We start from the raw sequence: 23,536 nt of genomic DNA on the forward strand, positions 1-23,536 counted from the left end.
AAGTGCTTCGCTGGGTTCTGATTAAAAGGAAGAGGCATAAAAATGCAGGGTTGTCTTTTGGGGCATCGATGTGGCTATTTTGTAGGATCTTGGTGTTAAGAGGCTTGTGTATTAAGGGGGTGGTGGGAGTAGCAGGGTGAGGTCCTGCCCTGATTTTTCTCTGGAATTCCTTTGTTTTTGGAAACTGAAGCCAGTTTGGCCCGAGGGGTCTGTGCTCCTTGAGAATTCTCCGCTCACATCTCTGATGGTTTTAGGGGGTGGCTCTGTTTTCAAAAGCGGCGAAACAGCTAAGGTGTTTTTTCACCTTTCTGAAAGGCCGACAACGAGACCGAGACCGAGAGTGAGAGAGAAAGAGAAAGAACAAAGCGATAAAAACGATGAGAGCAGCAGGCGAAATGAATCCGCGGGGACTGGTGCTCCTCGAACATAAATGTGCTCCATATTTGAGGGAAATGAAAGTCAAATGTAAATCCTGCCACTCAGGACATCAGAGGATATTGTCCCAGTGAATATAGATGGGAAATCGCACACAGAGAATGAGCTCATTGAAACCTCAACACACTGTTTCTTTATGCCATGTGTGTGTGTGTGTGTATATATATATATATACATATATATATATATATATATACATATACATATACATACAGTGTATATTTAAATTAAAAAGGTGGAGCAGAACTGTCTGATGATGTTGTGTTTAGTTATGTGTTTGCCGACTGCTGCGCCACACCGCAAAGACACTCCACTGACCCCCCCCCCCACACACACACACACACACTCATGCCTCATTAAGTGTGATAACCTCTGATAATGGTGTTACAATTGTACAAACGTATCTCAATTTACTCGGTACCACAAGTTCTCCATGACCAGAGGCTTATCAGGGGTGGCTGTCGCTTTAACTAACTTCCACTAAGCGCGCTTTTCCTCCTCGTTTGAAGGCCGTGGGTGGATGGGTGGGGGTCGGGGGCTCGTGTTGAGCCAGGAAGGAGTGGTCTTAGGCTGGTTGAATAGGCTGGCTGCTTGCCTCTGTTTAGCCAGGCTCATTCTGCAAAAGCGCACAGCGGTGGAAGTGTGGGGTGGGGGTGTCTTCCAAAGGGCCAAGAGGTCTGGTCACCTGATCAGTAATGTCGTCCCTGCTGGTCCCCTTCAGGCTGTCACAGTAAATCTGTTTGGCGTGTCACTTTGTAAATCATTACGAAGGCTAAAAGCCTCTCTATTGGATTGTGGCGGAAAAGGGGCTGGGCGGCAGGTTTCCTTTGTGCCGTCTTGACGACGATGATGATAATCAAGTTTGTTTCTGGCCATCCTGCTGCGAGGCTATAATTAGCTGCTTCCGTCGCTCCCGTCGTTCTTCTTTTTTGGCGTGCGGCTCCTCAAAGCGGAAGTGGAATGTGGAGAGTTGCTTTGCGCTGAGGTTATGCGCTGTGGAGCGATAGAAAAGGCTTCTTATTTTTTTATCAGCCTTTGGTCTTAAGAAATGATAGGAGTATGTTGTGGAAATGTTTAATTTTCAGTTTTTAGCTGCTGCTATTCTGGAAGATGTCCCGTGAGATAGTTGTGCGTGTACTCGTTTACCATTATGTTATTCCTAGTAATTTTAGTAGTATTAAATCACAGTTGTGTTCGGTATTTCTCCCTTGTACAGTTGATAGAGGTGGACAGACAGACAGACTGATTAGATTAGATAGAGAGAGCTAGCTAGATTGCTAGAGAGCTAGCTGTATAGCTAAATACTGTAGCTCTATTGGGCCTCTTTTTTTGGTCCTCAACCTGCTCTATGGCCACCAATGTAAAAGTGAGCCAAAATGAGTGTCCCGTCCCGCAAAGTTTACTGTGTCATTCTCCAACTAAAGTGGTTGCAAACAGTCAGTCTCATCCCACTGGCTGGGATCCGCTTGGGCAAACCTTTCTCTTTTCTCCTCATCCTTCCCTCACTTTTTCCTCAGCTCTTTGGTGTGTGTGCCAGCAGCACGTCTGGAACCGAGTGGCGGGGCAGACATCTGTCGCACAGCGTCCCCGATTTGATCTGCGCCTCCAAGCGTGGGGGTCACCAAAAGTAGCAGCCCATAGTCCAAAGCACGGTGGGCGAGGTCTGCCTCTTTGTTTTGGTCTGAGTGCTGCACCTAAACAAAAACACACACCAGTAGATTAGGAGTTTTTTGTGTGTGTGTGTGTTGTTTTTGGGGGGGGGGGGGAGGGGGGGACTGCATGCAGCATCTGTCATTTTGTGCAGGTTGGCTGTGACCCATCTCAACACCCCCCTTTTTTGGCCTCACAGGTGCAGAGAGCAGAGTGAAAGTCAGTTAAGTTGTGCTGTTTGTCAGCGACGTGCACTTGATCTTATGAGTAAGGTGGGGGGAGAGGGGCAACTTCGACAGTTAAACTGGATTTCTGTGTCTGTGACCACGCCATTAGTGAATAAAAAGGGTTTCGAATGTGACTGTTAATGCCGTTCAACAGCCAGGTTTGGCACCTTACATTGCTCCTTGAGAGATTAATAGCTGCATATTAAGCCTGTTCAGGAATATTACTTTTTGTGTTGTAGTTCATCTGAATTAATTTAGTGTAAGGTTTTGTTACCTCTGGTCTCTGGCACAAACAGCGACACTTGTTAACCACCTGTAATTTGCACTATTTTGTATCTTGGTAGTACATTGGGTACAATTATGTAAATAAAATAGGTAATTTCACAGAACAAGAGTAACAAAGTACTCCACAGTATAAAATGAGAGTAAATACATTCCAATATATCGCATTTCTGCAAGTAGTAGCCAGGGGCGTTTATTTACTCAAGTGCAGATTGCGCGGGGGAAGGCATCTGTTCTTGGGGAGGCCTTTATTTGTTTAAATACATTTTTAGAGTAATGTTAAACAGTATAACCAGTATATTATAATTAACATCATGTGAAAGTAGAGTTTAAAACTAAATAAACAGGTCTAATCTGGAAGAAATGCAGCGAAATGCCAATAAATAAGGCGGACTGGGCCAAACTAATACGTAAACACCGAAGCACACAACATTCTGGGACAAGGATCACCAACCTTTTTGAAACTGAGAGATTCTTTTTGGGTACTGATCAATTCAAATGGCTACCAGTCTCATACACATTTCCGAAATAACACATTTCCTCAAATTATTTTGTGGGAAATTCTCTGAGAGACTGATTACATGAACAGTGATGCTGTTTTGTGTGGCAAAAGCAGAGAAACAGCTTCTATGTACTGATCACTTCAGTTACTGCATCATTTTTTTTTGATGGGGAAAGGTGAGGCGTCTACTTGAGGGAAACATTTATTTGTCTTAATGACTCACCCGGGGACTAACTGGAGCACATTTCCTAGAATAGAAGCCACTGCTTGAGGAAATGCATTTGCCCAAACAACCATATTAGATGATTATAGGTCCAAAACACATAGTAAAACATGTGAAGGGATGATTAAAAAAATAAAATAAAAATCTTGTTGTCGGAAGGTGGAGACAAACTGACTCGGCCACCACTAAAATTAATGGTTCTTGTTGCTTATCGAAGCACACACAATAGTTGGACGAGTGGCGTCACACTTCAAGTAAACTGACGGCTACGACGTCACGGACCAGTCTAACATGTCGAGCTGGTCATTATCAAACATTGTCGTAACGCCGTGCAACTGTTTGTGAAATGAGTCACCTTGCGTCCCTCCTGCTGCAAGCGCAGTTACAGTCAAATCAACACAAACTTGTATGGCATGCAACTACTGTTTAGCTTCTTAGTTGGCATGTCACAACCCAATCAATCAAATTGGATGACATTTGGCTTCCTGCTCTGATGAGGTAAAACTGTAATATGACACTTGTTGTCCGTTAGAAGACTGTTCAGTCACGCTTGAGTTATTTGTGGTTAATGTTCTTTCTTTATTTTTGGTTAATGAACAATAACAAGCCCTGTTATTGGCTGTCGATCAGTCCAGGGTGTACCCTGCCTCTCACCCAAAGTCAGCTTGGATTGACCCCAGCTCACCCGCAATCCTAGTGAAGATAAGCTTCATAGAAAATGGCTGGATGGATGATAATACTGTAACAAAGGATGGACAAAATTACAGCGGTGCCTTCATATATGAGCGACTGGACTTACAAATTTTTCAAGATACAAGCCAACATTTTTTTGTTTTTTTTGCTTTGACTTGCAAGCGCAAACTTGTAATTAAGTATGATAGCAATACACTTAATTCAACTCACTTCACAATAGACAGCACTTTGGCAAATAGTGAACATTTCATTGCCTTGCGATTGGCTGGCGACCAGTTCAGGGTGTACCCCGCCTCTCGCCCGAAGATAGCTGGGATAGGCTCCAGCAACCTAGTGAGGATAAACGTTAAAAAGAAAATGGATGGATGGATGAACATTTAATCAAAGAATAGGGTTCAAGCTGTTTCATGGCACTCCCAGTTGAAGTTTGACTGTCAAACTAAACATACAACAAAGAGAAATACACATTGTGTATTTGAAACATTTGCTTTATGAAAAAGTCAGCTTTGCTTAATGCTAACATAATAGAAAGTCCCTTTGACATGCCAACGGTTAGGATTGATAGTCACGGTTTTACAACCCTTTAGGGAACCCATATTTGAACACAAATGGTGGATCACCACATGTAGAGAGATAATACTCTAACAATATTCAAAGGCAAATATTCTTTATCCTCGACGAAATATCTCTCATATTACAGCAATTTACTGAGTAGAAGAAGCCTATTGTTCTTCATTTGTGATGCCTGACTTTGAGGGATGGCTCGTATTTGCTGAATTATGGTATGTAAAGTTAATACAACAAAATCAATAAACTTGCTGTGCAGATTATCTAAAATAGTACCGTATGTTGTACTGAACCAGTCAACAGCACCACCGGAATGGTCCTTTGGAGATAAAGTTGTGGACCCATCTGGCGAAGTGGGGGCCTCGGGAGTCGTTGGGCTCTACACCGAGCGCCCGGAGTTGCTTTTGATTCCGCTCATCTCGTGTGAGTCTACGCTGAGTAAAAGGCTAGCATGTGTGCCTGGCAGATTAGTCCCCTTCATGACGCCTGTCCCCTTGCAAAAAAAAAAAAAAAAATGCCTGTCTTAACATCTCATTCACTCGCTTTAAATCCCCGGAATGGAAATCAGGCCGAGATTAGATAACGGACAGCCGTTATTATTTGAAGGATAAGTGACCTGTGTCAGTTGGCAGGAGCTTCAGACCATCGTGTGCACTTGTTCTAAATTGAAAGGCTTTTGGATCAAAAACAAACATTCACGTGTGCTCATTCCGGAAAAGAGATATGCAATTGTGTGCTATAGCATTTATAATTTAACTGCTATGGTGAATTCAAAAGGGTGTTTGACCTGATAAAGTCACATTCAACACACCAAACTGGGTTCTGTGTAAATTTCAAATAATAATCACAGTGCAAATAGAAGATTGCAGTGTTCTCCTTGCACTTTACACCCTGTCACTCATTGCATTACTTACTATGTATATTCTGCACACACTTGTATGGCTTTAGAAGCACTGAAATAAACAGTTAATGATGCACAAATGTAATTATTGAAAACCTGGATGTTTTTCCAAGTGTGTGTCCTCTCTGGTTGCGTGGCATTCAGTGAAAGGTGTTTGATTCAGAGGACAGCCAAGGTCGAGCCAGTGAAATAGGACTGTGTACTAAAGTAAAAGTGGGAAAGTAGGGAGGAGGGGCTGACAGAAAAGAGTGAATGCAGAACTAAGAACCTTATATGTATTTATGTGCTTTACTGCCGCTGTGGGTAATTCAGAAAAGCCCAAAGGAATCAGTCCAAACAACCACAATAATAGATACCATGTTTCCTCAAATAGTGGCCGTCAACAGAATAAATACTGTGTCCCAATTAGTTGCTGGGTGTGCCATCCACTGAAGTCAAATATACATCTCCCTTTCCCCATCGGGATAGTAAATGGTGAGTAGCTTGAAATGTGGTCAGTGTGGATGGAGTGATATGGACAAATGGTTATATGTTAGATGACATGAACCCATCTATTTAGTGCATTCTCCTCAAATAATAGACACTATCCTCCAAGGTACATCATCCCATTAAAACAAATAAATGCCTCCCTCAAGTAGACACTGCATTTTCTCCATCAGAAATAAAACAAAAAAAAACTGGTGATAACTGTAATTATCTCAGTTCATACAGACGTTACAGTCAAGTGCAGATACCATTTACACTGCTGCTAGCCAAAACAGCAGAACCTATACAGTTTCTGTGATGAATTAACGTGTGGAGTCTTACTGCATGTTATAAACGAGTTCCTTGCGCAGTCTTAAAGATAATCTCATGAAATATGGACAAATGTGTGACAGATGAACCCTCCACGATGTTGTGTGTATTCTGCCCAGTCGAGCTCGGGTCTTGCACTTTTGCTGCATTTCTCCACATTAGTCATTTTTATCTTGTTTTAAACTCCACTTTCACTTTACATGAATTGCAATTAACCTTCACCAGCGTTTTGTATTATTGCAAGAAAAAGTGTGAAGCACCCCTGGCCATTATTTCTGTTTATATTTTTAAATGACTCTCCGACAGGCCAGTCCAAACAGAGCATTGCACATACTGTGGTAACCTTGCAGATGTGTTGCTATGTCGATGCACACGGTGTGTCCTGTGTGACTTTGAAGAGAACAGTGCTGCGTTTTTTTTTTTTTTTTTGCAAAGCCAATCGAGCGCTTCCAAATTGATCAGCTTTAAACAGGCAGAAAGAGCGTGAGGATCGGGGTTGACTTGTTCACTTGTCCCCTCCCTCCCTCCTGCCTTCCCTTCTGTCCTTCTTGTCATTGAAACATTTGAAATGCTCCCATTAACCCTCCAAGACCCTCGCTCAGACAGCTACTCTCGGACACTTTAGCAATTTGCTCCGTTATTATCCTAATCTGCCCAAGCAAGAATGAGACGGAGGAAAGATCACGCTGATTAATGTTTGGATGTGGGCCCTCCACCTTCAAGAGAGATGTGATACTCGAGGGCCTGAAGTGTTTTTGATGGAAACCACATTAATGATTGAAAGCAGGAGGAGAGTGGTTAAAAATCTCCCTGCTCCAACGGCATAAATTATTAAAAGCGCACTCACTTCTCGTGTTTTGGTGGCACATTAAATATCAGTCACTACGTCGATTTCTTCAGTTGATAGTGTCTGTCATAGAAGGGGCATTGTATTGATTGTATTCATCTATAAAAATGTTTAGCTTTGGCCTCTGTGCTGCATCACAAGTACTTTTAAGGCTGGATCTACACTACTTGGTTTAAGTGACACAATTACGGATATGTGTCATGGAAGCATAAATATATATATATATATATATATATATATATATATATATATATATATATATATAAAAGAAAGATAGCTTCAGATCAGAGTCTGGCCTCTTCCAAATGTTGATACAAATAATGCCAATGTGAGTGCAATGTAAATGTGCAGATCGGATAAGTTCTGTCAATGGCAGCTTGACAGTCGAAATTCACCGATTGGTAATGTATATATAACCACATCCATCCATCCATCCATCCACTTCTCCTCACTAGGGTCGCGGGCCTGCTGGAACCTATCCCAGCTATCATTGGGGGGGGGGGGGGGGGGTACACCCTGAACTGGTTGCCAGCCAATCGCAGGGCACATACAAACAAACAACCATTCGCTCTCACATTCACACCTACGGGCAATTTAGAGTTGTCAATTAACCTACCATGCATGTTTTTGGGATGTGGGAGGAAACCGGAGTGCCCGGAGAAAACCCACACAGGTACGGGGAGAACATAAACATAAACATGAGAACACACAGGCAGGGCCGGGGATTGAACCCCAGTCCTCAGAACTGTGAGGCAGACACTCCAACCAGTCGGCTACCGTGCCGCCCCTCATCTACCAAGACAATACAACTAAATACATTAAAAAACGACCTGCTGTAAAGTTAAACTACAGCAAAAGCACTGACAATAAAATATGGTCGAAATTTGCTACATTAGTGGTATGTCATTAAATTAAAATTGTGGCCAGTGGAGCTAATGTGAAGGTTAGCTTCATTTAAATCAGTGGGAGGGAAGAGTCGGGCTACTAATCAGTGACTTTGGCTCTCCTTTTCCACTTGTGAGGGTGTAATAGGAAGTAAAATACTGTATAAATAGGCATCTGTGTACGCAGGTTGTTTTGTTTGTTCCTTTCAGTGTAAACAAAGCCATACTGGATGTGTCACTTGTAGTGTACATGGAATTAGACATCGGATATAGGCATTAAATCAGAATTGGCCACTTCAACCTACAGTGCAAATCCATCCTAACTGTCCACTATGTGTGCCACATTGCATCCGACTTAATGGGCGCAATGATTCAGTCCGTCTTGGCCGAGTGTCATGCACGGCACACGTCGAGGCTGATGTACAGTTGCGATCGCCGCAGAGTCGTGTCGGCCGGCGCTGGAGTGCGTGTCAGCACGGCGGTTGCGAGTCGTCCGGATGCCGAGCGCTGATTTGAGCTCCATCGAGATGAACTGACAGGCCCGCAGGGGCTTGTGTCATCGGCAATGTTTCCTGTCAGTCCGTGCGGAGCTCTTGCCGCCGCTGCTGCCGTAGTTCCGCACAAGAGACCTGATTAAGTCGTTGATGCTGCATGTGGCAGCGGCGGAGCAGCGGCATGCTCGGGTCCTCGGCGTAAAGTGCTCCGAGGCAGCTGGAAGGCACGTAAGGTATTTGCTTCTGGCCCTCAACTGAAGGTCGCCGTTAATGGCTAGATCAGATGACGCCTGGAACCATTTCTCTTGATGGTGCTTCATCTATTCATCTACTGTAAGTGAAACACTTTCTGGTGTCACTTGGCTCATCACGGACTATACAATGACTATAGTGAGTAGAATATCAATATAAAAAGGTGTTTTGAAAACACACATTTGGATCTGATGAGTGGTACCCAGGGGATATAGTGTACTGGATTGAGACTGATACATTAGTTACTGATATTTGTTTGTCATCAGTTTTGTATGTATCACATTGCAGTTTTGTGTATAATAATACTTGAGATTTCAACGGGGGACAAAATGATCTCTTTTTTTGTTTTGATTACAGTATGACTTTTTAAGAAAATCATAGACAGTTTCATTTGCGCTTATTATTGAAACCGGATTGTTTTGATGAACATGTACAGTATTTTATGGACTTGTATATTCTCCCCGTGTTTGTGTGGGGTTTCTCCGGGTATTCCGCCTTCCACCCACTTTGCAAAAACATTCACACGTTCAAGTTGATTGAAGACACTAAATTGTCCCTCGGTGGAAATGTGAGCACATAAATGGTTGTTTGTCTATGTGCACTGCGATTGTCTGGCGACGTGCCAAGGCTGTATCCCACCTCTCGCCCAAAGTCACTATTCCATTGTTGTCGTTGTGCCTTTTTCCAGAAATTACTTTCTTCAGCTTTGTAATTGGCTAAAAATGGCCTTTTGGGTGTTAGCGCACCACCAGATTTTTGTTAACGCTCATTGGTTTGGACAGATTTCATTTGACCCTGAAGTGGTGAAAAGTGTTATTTTAAACACCCCGTGTGGGTGCGGACATACTGTAGACTGAGCCCCGCAGCATTACGTGTCTGCAGCTTTGAGTCAACATCCTGCTCCTCATACAAGCCAAGAAGGAAAAGTGAAGTGTCGTAGTCGTCATCTGAAGCCTAATCTGTGTGCCTCATTGCGGCAGCTATAGCAAGGGAGCATGTGCTGCCCATCTTGTGTCAACAACAGTGTGTTTACACAAGCCGCTTCCTGTCAGTCGCCGCTCATGGACCTCGGCGCGTCGGGGGCTGCTACTCGTGCGGCAGCCATGATTAGATTTACGGATAGAGATTCACGCAAGTGCAGGTGATAGCATCAAGGCATACATCGCCAAGAAGAAAGCACCGTGCTTGACCTTCGTGAATGGTGATAATGATGTTCGAGTCACATGCGCTTGTACAGGTGCACTTTACAATGATCTCGATAGTCGTCATTTTGAGGTTACGAGCATAGTTTGTACAACGTTGTAAGAATACGTCATCATGCTGCACAAGAAGGCATCCTTAGTACTGCTAAGGTTGCAAAAGTTGCAATCCATAGGAATTAACAGGAAGCATTGCTTAGTGATAGGTTATGGCCACATTTTGATTTAAATATTCAGGTTACGTCCCCGCCATAGGAACAGGATTTCGACATATACTTTCACACTAAGCTGGTTCGCTGGTGGTTGTCCCAATCCTCAGTTTGGTTCACCTCTAAAAAGATTGTTGTGTCACCAATGTAATATTGGTACATCACCCTATGTGTAGCTGTTCACAAAGTAGTACTCTACTAGAATTCCCTGGCTTCTTGCTGTAAAATGACAGTTGAATGGTCACCTCAGGGACCTGATACTGTATATGAGGAGCCTTCTTTCTGTCTGGACCATTTGAGAGTTGGTGATTGTCTGGCACCAGCCAGTTCCAGTTAGGTGCTTCAAAAAAAATCAAAAAACTGTGCTAATTTTGGCACTAGATTTCAACCAGCTCAGTGTGAAAGGGCTAGTAAAATGAAGACCAGGGATTCAGAAACTGGATTAAAAGCGCAATGGTGGTCTGATATGATATTTACACATTTGCATTGTGTTTTTCCTAACTGTGCTTTCTTGCACAAAATAAATGCAAGCTAGGACCGCCACCGCACACACGCACTTTTGTGTTGTTGTTGCTGCTTGCTGAGTGCTGACTGACTCTTGGAACTCTTTGAACGTTACCTGCGGAGCACAGCGCGAGACCTCTCGCGCTTGTTTTATGAGATGAAAACCATAAACTTTCAGGGAACCGATTCCTAGCCTCGCGATATCCAGTCCGCAGCCCTACCACCAATATAGTCTAGTCTGCTACCAATACAGTCGTATCTCTCGCCTTTATGAACGGATATCCGGTTGCATCAGTTTATCGTTCCCAACCCTATTGTTTTGTTACTTTGTTGTACTGGGAAAACAGACTGATTTAAACCAGGTTCTTCTAGCAATGAGACCGACGTGCTAACCACTAGTCCACCTTGTTGCCCAAAAAAATCCACTTGAGTGAGTGTCAATCTAGTCAATCTTGCTGTGCATGCCTGGCATGAGGCAACTATTTGTTTGTGGTTGATTCCTTTAACAAGCTTTGTTTTTACTTTTTTTTTATTTGTTTTATTGTGTGCAGGGGTGCGCCATCTCTCACAGGGCGTTAAGGCCGGTGTAGCCTAACACACATGCTACACATGCACCGTATGTTCGTAGGTGGAGTCCATTTAGGCAAAAGGGCGTCAAAGCATGCATGTCGCTGTCAGAACGCGTTGCTAAGTGAGTAAAACGCGCCGGGCCTCTGTGCACACACAGCGACTGATAGTGTGATTTTAAGTGCGAAACCTGTCCGCCTGTCTTGTCTTTGCTGCCGTCTGCCTGTCTGTCCTCGCACCGCAGAACATCAGTGGGTTTATTAGAGGAGCGCCATGGCTGCCGCTGATAAGGCCTCGCACATCTATTGCTGACAGCGCCGCGTGGCAAGCACAAGTGGCGGCCCGGCCGGGGGATTACTGCCTTCTGCCATTTTCTGCTGATGCCTTTCTTTATGTTATCCTCTCCAGTCACTTGTGCTGCATTTGAATAACTTGGCTGATGTGGTGGAAATGGAACTCCTTAAAGTGTCTACCTACATACAAATAAGGGAAGTGCACACAGGCCCCAAGTGCTTAACGAGCATCCTTACAGGCTGCCATCATTTTTCTGTCCATACACAACTGCTGAATGTGGAGTTTTACAAAGTGGCCACCCTAGATGGTGTTTTCCAAAAGCTCCATCTTAAAGGCTAAAATCTCATGTTTGCATGTTGATGAAACACAGAGAAAGATTTTCCTTTTTGAAAATAACCGTGTAAATGTGGACTAGGCCAGAGTTGTATTTTTACTCTAACCTTGACAACTTAAGTTAAAGAAAATAAGTCTGGACAGCTTAATTTTCCTTTATTTTGCTTCCAAGTTGTGTTCTGTGTGACGTCATGGTTGTCCTTATGTTCAGTGCCGTGTTTTGAAGGTCACGTTTTAAACTCTACACAAACATATACATAAAAAAATCCTGAATGCATATTGAAAGGGACATTATGGAAAATGTACTTTTTAAGTATGTGTATACAAATACTTGGTTCTCTGGAGTGCCTGCCCACCCATAAAGTGTAAATTAAATAACTAAGTAAATATTTTATTTGCCTATTTCTGAAAATGTGGCTGTGAGCAAGCTGTTCTGAATTTTGCTTTATTGTGGCTAATTTATATTACTGGAACACTGCTCCCACAATAACTTGACAGCTCGGCTGAGTGAAGACCTGCCATTTTCAAGGAATAGCCAGACTACACGTAAACCCTATCATGTCAAAGCCAAAAGCTAAGTCGGGCTGCATTAAATGTTGCTAGAAACGCAGATTAGCATTACCACCGTGAACTTGGTGCTGATGTGCTGCATCAATGAGTGAAAATGCAATCAGTGTTTTCATTATCTTTGTGAGTACTTGTTTTTTTTCTTTAGACTCTAGTTACTGCTCACTTCGTGTTGCAACCCTTAACTTCCGACTCAGTCTTCATGGTAATGAAAGCAATTGAGGCTGGTAGAGTGAGCAGTGGCTCATTTGCATGAGACAGGACTGGCCCCTCAAAACAGCCTGAGTTGAGTGGGGCTAAAAAAAATAGTGTGAAAGTGTGTTGTAATTCTTTTTTTGGGGTATTTTGACAAGATGATATTAAGATACTTGGGAACTGTTTTAAATTGTGAAAATTAGTAGTAGTAGTGAAAAATAGTGTGAACCTACTGTTGGTGTTCCTCCTAGTGGAGGGCACAGTTTACCTGGGCGGTAGAGAGCGCCTTTTTGTTTCTTCGGGTCAGGTAATTGATCGTATAAGGCAGGAGCAAGAGTGTTGTGGTTTTACCGCATTACTTTTTCAAGTGTGCCTGGTGAGGCTGCAGGGATGCTATTTTACACGAGGCCGATGCTCATTCTAAAGTGAGCGACTGTCATAATCAATTACCGTTCAACTTGCCTCGACCTGAGCCTCCTGCTGGTGACATATTTGTTTTCCCTTCACCACTTAACTCCGGCATTAGTGCACCTCGTCACGGCGTAACGGTATGTGACAGACCTTCTTCACTGGCCCTGACTCACTTGATGAGGTCAACCAATGACCAGAAGCAACCCCCTATCCCCCAAAAACAATTAATCTAAATTGGTAAAATGATATCAAGGTACTATTCTTAACACTTCTACTTAAGAGTGCTGCGTCATTGTAATTAGTTCTAATGTTGTCGCAGTGCTGCCCTGCGCCTAGGAAGGACTTTGCTGAGTCATTGAGGTGCTTTATAGTCACAGAGCACGTTAGTGCTGACATTTGGTGAACGCATGACTCATAACTCTCGCTTTCATTTAAACGACACCTGCGTGGCACTTTTGAGTACACTTTTTCTCAAGTTGGTTATCTCGACGGTGGATACATAAAGTAGCCATGTAGCAGCTTGTAGCTCTTTTAAAATTTCATTCAAATGATTAAAAATGTTTGGTAATGATGGATGTAAAGGATGACCGCTTTGCTTTCAGTCATGATCTGATCAGTCATTGGTCAACTAATCTATTCAATTGTTCATTCACTTCGTCACTGGAGAAGATCAATAATCTAAATGTACAATTACAAAGTAAATGAAAATTCGACTTCCATCTATGTATTTTCTATAGCGCTTCTCCTTATTAGGGTCACGGGTGAGTTGGATGGTCACCAGCCAATCGCAGGGCACATATAAACAACCAATCACACTCCCATTCAAAGAAAGGCCTCTCAAAACCTTTTGACTGTGAGGAAGACCTGCTAACTGACCAATTGGCAGTGTTTCCCAGCCTTTATTGAGCCTAGGCACGCTTTACATTAAAAAAAAAAAAATGTCTATCATTAAAAATCTATATACAGTGGAACCTCGATAGAACGAACTAATAAGGGTGGGGAGTCCTCTGATATAGCTGATTGTCCGTTAAATTGAATTGTCCGTTAAATTGAAGCACTTTTATTTAGGCCATATGCACCCGTATTACTGTACAGTACAAAATAGTTTTGTAGGTTTTTTTCGTGGCTTAAAATGGCAAGCACAGTACAAAGTTATTGTAAATATAAAAAAAAGCTTGAAAATATTTGAAAGCTTCACATTTTATCCAAACTTATCACCCCTGTGTATTTGGTCCTAGTGACATTGTTGATGTGCAGCACTCATCATAGGCGAGTCACTTTCATGAGCTGCGAGGAATTGGAGTGCTTCCTAGTTCCAAATCTGTTGCCAAAGGCCAACGGCTTGACAAAAAAAACCTGTTACTGTATCAAAAATAGCATGTTCCAGACTCTATAAAGACATGGGTTTGTATTCCTCAGAATTAATATTGCAGCCATGCCTCTCTCTCTCTCTCTCTCTCTCTCTCTCTCTCTCTCTCTCTCTCTCTCTCTCTCTCTCTCTCTCTCTCTCTCTCTCTCTCTCTCTCTAATACCATTTCAGACCAATTAAGGGAAATTGGATAATTTTCTGTGGCATACCTGATGATCTCTCATGGCGCAATAATAGACACAGTGGTTGGGAATTACTACATTCTGGCCTGGTTTGAACTCCTTACGGGAAGTTTTTCAGAGATTTTTTTTTTCATGTTCGAACTTAAACGTAGCTCTGTTAGTCATTCCTGAATGGAATTCCTGTCGCCAATGTGTACATTACCCGCTAAAGCTGACCATGACAATAAAGCAAACATCGTAAAAGGCTGGGCCGGGCCACACATGACGTGTGTGTGATTTCCAACTTTTCGTCAGGTCACACAGGTGAGACTCAGCACGTCCAACAGGTGCCTTTCACCCCCTTTTGGTATCAAAACAAGCTTCGCCCGCCTCCCTTAATTCCTCCCACCAGCTTCACTAGCCAAGACAGGCCTCCCCCCTTTCAAAAGCATGATTACATTCTTGTGCTATTTTGCCCCTCCTTCACAACAAGGGTGCTCCACGTCTGTCTCCCTTTCAAGTGGAGGAAGCCGGCCGATGTTCCTCCTTTGAAGATGCAATCTTGGGAAACTCAGAGACATCTCCGGGATTATCTTAAATGTCCTCAGTATGTCGACAGCCGAGCCTCTTTTGCGGAGCAGCGAGCTGGCTTTTTCCAGGGGTCGGCCAAGGGAAAATGCCACGCTGCCGAGGTAATCACGGGGTCAACGGGCTTGTCTCGGATGATAACGGTCTTGATGAAAGGATGTATTTTGTCCTTACGAGGCCGCGCTGTTTACAAACCAAGCAGAGTAAACCCCAACCTCATCTCCACCTGTAAAACATACCTTAACTCTCTGGTGCATAGTGGTCACTAAGCCTTTCATAATTCATACATCAAAAGGTTAATTTATGGTGTACGGTATAATACCTTCTCCAGTATAATATGCACACCCACATTTGACCACAAAAATCAGGAATTCCGTTCTACCTATGTATAATACGCACCATGGATTTGCTGGTATCCAAGTATTATCTGTATTTCATTAGCTCTGCTTCCGCACCATGCATTTCTGTTCGAGTTGTAATATTAGCTAAGAATAAAGACAGTGATCGTTTTAAATCAATGATCAATCAATACTGTAGTGTCTTCAATGACCATGGCAGACGCTAGTCCATTTACTTAAGGGTTTATTATGAAACAACAAAACAGCTACTGTGGGGCTTAGCCGGCATCAGAAACAACAGAACAAACTGTACCGAGCGCGACAGCTTGCTCGCTCCACCAGTCTATCGCTCACTCTCTCCTCCGTTCCCACACCGAGCAGCGCGACGTGATCAAAACCACTCGGCATAAGGCTATATCTTATAAACTATATTAGTAGGCTTTTCCTGACTAATTATACAGGTTATAGGTCATGTTAATAGTGAAAGAAGTTTTAAAATGTGTGTAACCTGGTCTCATTTTCTATATCACAAAAACCTGGGGTTTGAACAGGGGTGTGTAGACAGTATAGCCACTTATCGCTGAGTTAAAAACAATGAAATGGCTCATAGAAAAGTAGTAATTACTATTTTTACAATTTGTGACATATACGCCAGTGTCCTCACACTTTTGGTGCCTTTTTTCAAAATCTAATAGTCTGTAAGCCATTCATTTTCAAGAGTAATGATGTAACATGCTAGTTTTGGATATATTTAGAGTTTAAACTGTTACTACAGGCCATTAAAATATTTTTGAGAGGGGTGTCCAATCTCAAATTTTTGGTATTCACGCCTGGGCTTGGTCCTTAACCCCCACGAATAGAGAGGTTAACTCTAATATCATTGCCGGTGAGCGCAAAACAACAGATGGTGTTGCGGGGTGAGGTTCGTTTATATCACGGCGTTTCCCTCCAAAATGTTACGAGAATCGTAAAGAGAGCAAGAACTGGAGAAGTGAGGATACTACGCTGCTCGCCAAACAGCTCTTTGTAATCATATCAGATGTTATCTCCGGGGAGATTTTAGGAAGGCTAAGAGCTCAGAAACTGAATCGCAGCGTCGCCGCCGAGGGAACGCGACATTGTCGTAATTACCTGCCGACGTTTCCTGCACATCGACAAGGCCCCCCAGTGGGTTGCCTCTGCCTCCTCTCTGTGCTGCGTGTTTTGCCTTCTCTTTAAAGCTGGGAACGCAGGCGGCAGGCCAACAAGACAAATATTGTTTTGGTGCGATCTGGCTCCAAGATTGGCGTCGGACTTGTGTCAGTGTGTGCATGCGGGTGCTGGCAGGCTCGCGAGGCTTCTCCCAGCAGCCCAGGAAAGCCGGAGACCTTCAAACGACGGAGATCCTTTTTTTTTTTTTTTTTTTAATATTACAAATGACCTGTTTGAATGAAATGCAGTTTCTCACTGATGGCATTTAACTGGAGGAGAGGAAATAACATGACAATGATATCAAAGTGAGGGAGCGTGAAGGAGGAGGGACGTGTTTGTTTTGGTAAACTGCGATTTCTCCACTAATTTCCTCCTGATAAGAATCTTGCAGCTCCCAGTCAAGTGTTTAATCCCAGCAAGATGGAAAAGGCTCCTCAGGCTCGCATAGCCAATCGATTTCCGACACCGGCGCGCTTTAAATCACACTCTCTACTTTGTAGAGGTCTTCTATTTGCATAGAGGTAATCAATGACACATATTAACCAACCACTCTCAGTCTGAGATGGACTTTTGCCTTCTGTCTTTTGCTTTTTGCTGCAGCGTCTGGCTCTTCCACCTAACATCATCGACTGGTGTTGGCCATGTTGGGGGCATTGATTTTTACCCCCTCTCTCTCGCTCTGTCGCTCTCTGTCTATCTCTCGCTCTCTCTGCTTTAACACTTGATGAGTAGTTGTGTTAAGACGCCAAGGGACAGCCGCGCCCGATTTAAGGAGATGAGGTCGGCTTTTATAGGCCTTTCTCCTCCGAGGTGTATATATTATGGGTGTGTGAGTGTGTCTGCACTCTGCACCAGTCGTTTAATATGTGGATTCACACCAGCAAGCTCAAATACAATGGAGGTTCTAGGGGCCAAGCTTGGACTTTGCTGTTTTCAGTACCGTATTTCCTCATAGTGTGGTACGGTGTGTTTATTTACTCAACTGCAGTCATCTAGATCTACATTTCTTCAGACATATGTTAAGGTACTATGAAACAATGCCAAAGGCAGTCCACGATATGGCAATATTTAAGTATTAGAAGTATTTTTTTTCTAGTTGTATTCTAATTGATTTGTGTTCAACAATTTTTCCCAATTATATATTTTCTTCGAATTTTGTAATTTTGGCATGGCTCATTTTCCCCCAATAGTATATTTTTAATCTATGTGTGTATTTTTGTGTAATATTTGTCTTTTTCCTATTTTTTCCAAGAATATTTTAGATAATAATTTCAAATTGTTTTCTATTTTAAATTTTCTTTTCAATATTTTTGTGTTGTATCTAATTATTTTATATATATATTTTTTTTATATTTGTATATGGTTTTTGTATAATATTTTGTATTCATTTGGCTCTCGTTCGATCGAACCCCCTGATGCATTTATTTTAACAATGTATATATGCTAATTCTTACAATTGATTTTGGTCACTAATTGTGATAGCAAATGTTACTGTTTCATCTCTAATCTCCTTTTAACAATTTTACTATTCATCTTTAAAGGTCCAGTATTTTGGCTATTTAGACCTCCATAGAGTCTCTAACTTGGATTTAGTATAAAAGTGTCAATTTCATTCCAAAAAACACCTTGGTTTTGTCATAAGAGTGTCCAGAAAAGGCCCCTTTGACTGCTACTTCTGTTAGACCCAGTTTTGTATCCGCTTTGTCAATATTTGGCTAAGACCGCCCCCTTTCCTCAGATTGGTTGCCTCCGTGTAGAAGATCCACTTATGAGAGCACACGTCTTTGTTTTGTTGACGCCGCTGGCTCGGAAGCGGAGAGGTAGGCGTCGATCTTCGCTAGTGACGTAGATAAGCTCGAGAAATTCGAATGACCAGATTTCAGGCCTCTCTGCAGAAAAACCTCTGGAACTCAGGAATTCAGTACATGGACGTTTTGAAATCATATTTCACATGTTTACTGAGGCACCGTAGAGAGTATTATATCCCAAATACAAGAAAAAGTTTGGTTGGTAAAATATGTACCCTTTAATACAACGCAGTGATTAAAAACATCCCAGTGGCATTCTGTAAGACTACACCCTTTAAATAGTTTAAAAGATTGTGCCCCACTAATTACTGCTGTTTTTGTTAGCAGTGGAGTTAAAAGTGGTTCAGCTATCTATTTTAATAATCAGCTGTGACCAATATTTGGTCAAGTTGAAGATGCACCTAGCGAATAATTGAGGAAAAGCATCTATTACAAGACCTATTTGAGGCTTAGCGGTAGAAGGGCACTCAATAGTCTTCATAGATACCTCCTGCAGTGGACTGACATTAATATTCATGCATCATCCACCGAAAAAGCGAAGAAAATATAAGTGTTAATAAAAAAAAAAAAAGAAAAAAAACCCAACATTCCCAGATCAGCACTTTTATCCGGAAGCACACTTCGATTTTAAGGTTTCTTCCTTGTCTCCCAAATAACAAACAGAACATCCTTGATGGGTTTCACTACAGCTTGTAATTGTTTTGGTTTGGGGCTTTGGGGCAGGAAACTTTGAAAACCATGCTACATTGAACATGTCACAACGTGACACGCTAACAAACTACAATGGGGCAAAAAGAGGGTCTCTTGTTTTTACCTCTTGGAATGTGGCTGTCATTTACTGTTAGGTTGACATGTTTTATCCATTTTTGTTAATATTTTTAGGTGTGTGGAACTGATTCATTTGGTTTATTTCTCATCGGAAGTATTGCTTCAGTTTTCGTACTATTCAGTTTTAGTCAGGTTATTATTATTATTATTATTTGAAACGGCTCAATCACAAAAACCAAAGTTCCATTGCATCGCCATTAATTGCTACGAGGATTGTAGATATCTTGGACTGTAATGTCATGTGGAATGAGTTTACATTCGTGGTGTGTGCTGCAGCCTTTAAGAAACGCTCAGCCACTGTCCGCCCATTATTAAGATGCTCATTGCTTTGGGTGGCCGGCGTTGACGCTTCACACTACCGTAGTGCACCTCTCAAGTGCTAGCAATTTTCTGTGTATGTCTGTGGCACTGCATTACATCTAAGACTCTCATAAAGCATTGCATTCCTTGATAACATACTGTATATATACTCCTCAGATGGATACCACCCAACCTGGACCCTTTATAGGCTACTGTAGCAAGGACCTTGAATCGAATCATCTCGAGTGATTGTAATTAATGCATTCCAGCACTTCATTTTTGTCCAATTTAACAGAGGGTGGCTATTGTAATCCCTGCTCGAGCGCACACATTTTTAAGAGAGTCCAGCGGTGCATGTTATAGGCGGGTAATATCAGCCTAATAGGCTTATGTGTCAGCACTGTATGGAACACAGACCCTGTAAATCACATTTGTCTGCGACACCTGCTCGCCTCCCCGCGTATTTATGCCGTTCCCCTCCTCCCTTCTGTCCTCTTCTTTTTGGACGTGCTCCAAAAACCGGACCTCCTCCCACCCTGGTTTGAAATCTCTATTTTGAATCCCTATATCCGGCATGAAACCCTAATTTCAAACCCTTATCCTGTCTTGGAAACCTAACTTGAAATCTCAACCATAACTCAGGTTTGAAACCCTAACCTAAAACACCAACCCTAATTTGAAACCCTAACTTTTACTTGACGCTGTAAACAAGGTTTAAAACATCAATTTGAAACTCTAACTTTAAACCCTAATCCTGTTTTGAAACCCTAATTAAAAAATATTAACCATTTGAAACCTTAACTCTGGATTCAAACCATAATGTGAAGCCTTAACCCTGTATTGAAACCCTACTTTGAAAAGCTAACTCTTCCTTGAGACCTTAATCTGAAACCCTAACTATTGATTTCCTACTTTGAAACCCGAACTCTGGATTTATACCGTAACTCTCGTTCGAAACTCCAAGCCTCTCTAGAAACACTACTTTCAAAACCTAGCCCTGCCTTCAAACCCTAATGTGAAACCTAACCCTATTTTGAAAGCCTAATTTGTAACCCTAATCCTGTCTCAAAACCAAGCCCTGTTTTAAAAGCCTAATTGGAAACTCTAATCCTGTCTCTAAAGCATACTTCAAAAAAGAAACCCTGTATTGAAAGCATAATTTAATACACTAATCCTGTCCTGAAACCCTATTTATAGACCTAACCCTGACTCCAAACTGTCTGGTTTGACACCCTAACTTGAACCCCTATCTCTGTATAGAAACCATACTGAACACTATAAATAGCCTAGTTTTAAATCCTAATTGTGTCTTGAAATACTACCCAATCTTAAAATTCTACTTTGAAACCTTAATTCTGGATTCAAACCATAATTTGAAGCCTTAACCCAGTCTGTAAATCATATTCTAAGAACTGAACTCATCTTCAAGCCCTAATTTGAAACCTAACCCTGTCTTGAAACCCTACTTTGAAACCCCAACAGTGGCTTGAACCTGAATCATGTCTAAAAACACTTCTTTTAAAAACGTAACCCTGTCTTCAAACCCTTATTCAAAACCCCAGTCCTCTTTTAAAATGTTAATTTGTATGTATTATGTATCAATTTCAATGTGTTACTTTTTGCGCTAAATCCCACGAAATCACTCATTGAGATCAGGCAACAAAATGAAACCGTATCATTCTTCAGATGTAAAGCAGTAAAAAGGTGATGCTGACATATCCGTACATTGTGTCCTCTAATTACGTGCGGTAACATTCACCCTTGTGTGACGATTAAATTAATTTGCATTATGTATGTTTAAACAGATGCTGTATCAGCCTGTAAAAGGAGCAGCGCAGACAGTGGAAGTACTGTATTGAAGCTATGAATTTGTGTGTATTGGACTTGGGATTAGGTTGACCAAGGCTGCTGATAACCTTTAGGAAGGGCATTGTTCGTCTGTGCAGGGAGGGAGGGAGCGACTTCAGTGGTATATACAGTACATACAGTATATACACAGTACATCCATGTCAATGTGATGGCACTGAGGCAGAGAGTAAATGCGGGGCCGTATAGCTGAACCCCCCACGGCTTCCCGACGTATACATTTTTCAACAGTGTGACCCATTTTTGTGCCGTCCATTTGTCCTCATGTCTGAAGGGGGCTTTCCATTAAACAACATTTTCTTCTCCTTCAGATCGGCCACTTGAGGAGGGGTCAGCGAGGGACCACGCGAGGAATACATGAGGGGTCGGGGCAGGGAGGGTGCAGCGGCAGCACCAACAAGGTCAGAGTTCATGCAAGCCTCTTATACAGGCGGGGATTGTGCTCACTCTTTTCTCGCCCTCCCTCTCTCTCTTGCTCTGTCTTTCGTCTTGGCTGTTTTTTTTCTTTTTTTCTTTCTTTCTTCTTCCCCCCTCAAACTCACTGAGCAGAGTTGGCACGCAAAGGCAAAGAGAGGGAGCAATGTGGCTGCTTTTGATTGGACCCTCCTGGGCTGCCAGCCGGGGAGGGACTGAGCAGCTGCTGTTTATGAGGAGCTGTGCAGGATCCTGTTTGGCTCTGGCCAAAAAAAAAAAAAAAAAAAAAAAAAGCCAGTCAGTCCCTGCCGTGAAGCCAGTGGCCTGTGTCAGCACAGTGAACACACAAGGAGAAATGCGCCACAGATACTTATTCCTCGAAAAATGCCACATTTTTGTCATTCCTGAGTGGACACAGCAAATCTGTTGAACTGACAATAGTAATAATTGATGAAATACTTCATTAAGTAACCAGATGCTAAGGCTGCTAAGTCCATACTATATAAGCCCTTTGAGACATTTGTGATTAAGGGCTATAAAAAAAATTGAATTGAATTGAATACTCACTCTCATGTCCCCCCAGTGAATTGAATTTAATACTCACTCTCACTCTTCATTATACAACTCTGATTTATCTAAACTTTCCTGACTACGTAGATTATTTATAGTTGTCTATTTGTATTGTGCAAGGTGGTGTCATTTTTAAAATAAATATATATATATATATATATATATATATATATAGTCAACTTTTATTCATCCATGTAAAGCAATTGAGAACAGATTCTCGTTTGCGATGCCGACCTCGCTGCAGAAAAGCAGAGTCAAACAAAGCAAAATAAAAGCAGATAGAATTACATATACAACTAGCTCTACAATGTGATATAGTTACATATTTATTTACATAGTACATTATGTCATAGCACATGACGGAAAAAAAAGGTTCATAACAAGCTAAAAACAGGGGCAGCGTTCATGTACAATATACTTCATTAACTTTTTAAACAATGATATTGGAATGTATCCGGTGTGTTTTTATTATTTGTTGCAGAGTGTTCCAGTCAGGGCAGAAAATTGGAAATATCGACCAAAAGTAGTGAGGACTTTGGGAATGAAGAGGTTAATAAAACGGTTGGAATGGAGGGTGGTATGCATGGTGAGCAGAGGGGTCCTGCCAGTGAATTTGTATGAGTGAGGAGAAGGCCAATTAGCAGAAGAATCTTTTATTGTCCTGAAAATGCGTGCATGGACACAAAGTTTGTTCTCTGCATTTTACCCATCACAGTACAGTGAACACATACCCTTGTTAGTGGAACACACTGGAGCAGGGGGCAATTTAAGCAACCGGGGAGCAGTTTAGGGTATTGGTGTCTTGCTCAAGGACACCACAGCAGTGAGTCCGGGAGCTGGTGGTGGATGGTCCGGTCGAGGTCTTGAACCGAGGTCCTCACGGTGGCAGGCAATGATCTTAACCATTGGGCCACAGCTGACTGAGTTATCAAAAAAAACTGAGAGGAGAAATCTCATGAATAAACTCGTAAATTGTGCCTGCATGTGTTTTTGATTGTGGATCGTTTCTAGTCGTCGTGCTTCTCTTGTGAAAGTTGGTGGTTATGTCGCATGTATTTTATGACAAAAATTG

At 42.2% G+C, this 23,536-nt stretch overlaps 1 protein-coding gene across 2 annotated transcripts in view; it reads left to right on the top strand.

Moving 5' to 3' along the window:
* Positions 1 to 23,536, top strand: part of zmiz1a (zinc finger, MIZ-type containing 1a) — a 179,927-nt gene that overhangs the window by 45,632 nt on the left and 110,759 nt on the right. For both annotated transcript variants that reach the window (XM_061690045.1, XM_061690046.1), the window contains exon 3: positions 21,792 to 21,881. The gene's annotated coding sequence lies outside the window, so the exon portion shown is untranslated. The remainder of the gene's footprint in view (positions 1 to 21,791; positions 21,882 to 23,536) is intronic.

This window comes from Phycodurus eques, chromosome 11 (assembly GCF_024500275.1).
Source record: "Phycodurus eques isolate BA_2022a chromosome 11, UOR_Pequ_1.1, whole genome shotgun sequence".
Taxonomy (NCBI): Eukaryota; Metazoa; Chordata; class Actinopteri; order Syngnathiformes; family Syngnathidae; genus Phycodurus; species Phycodurus eques.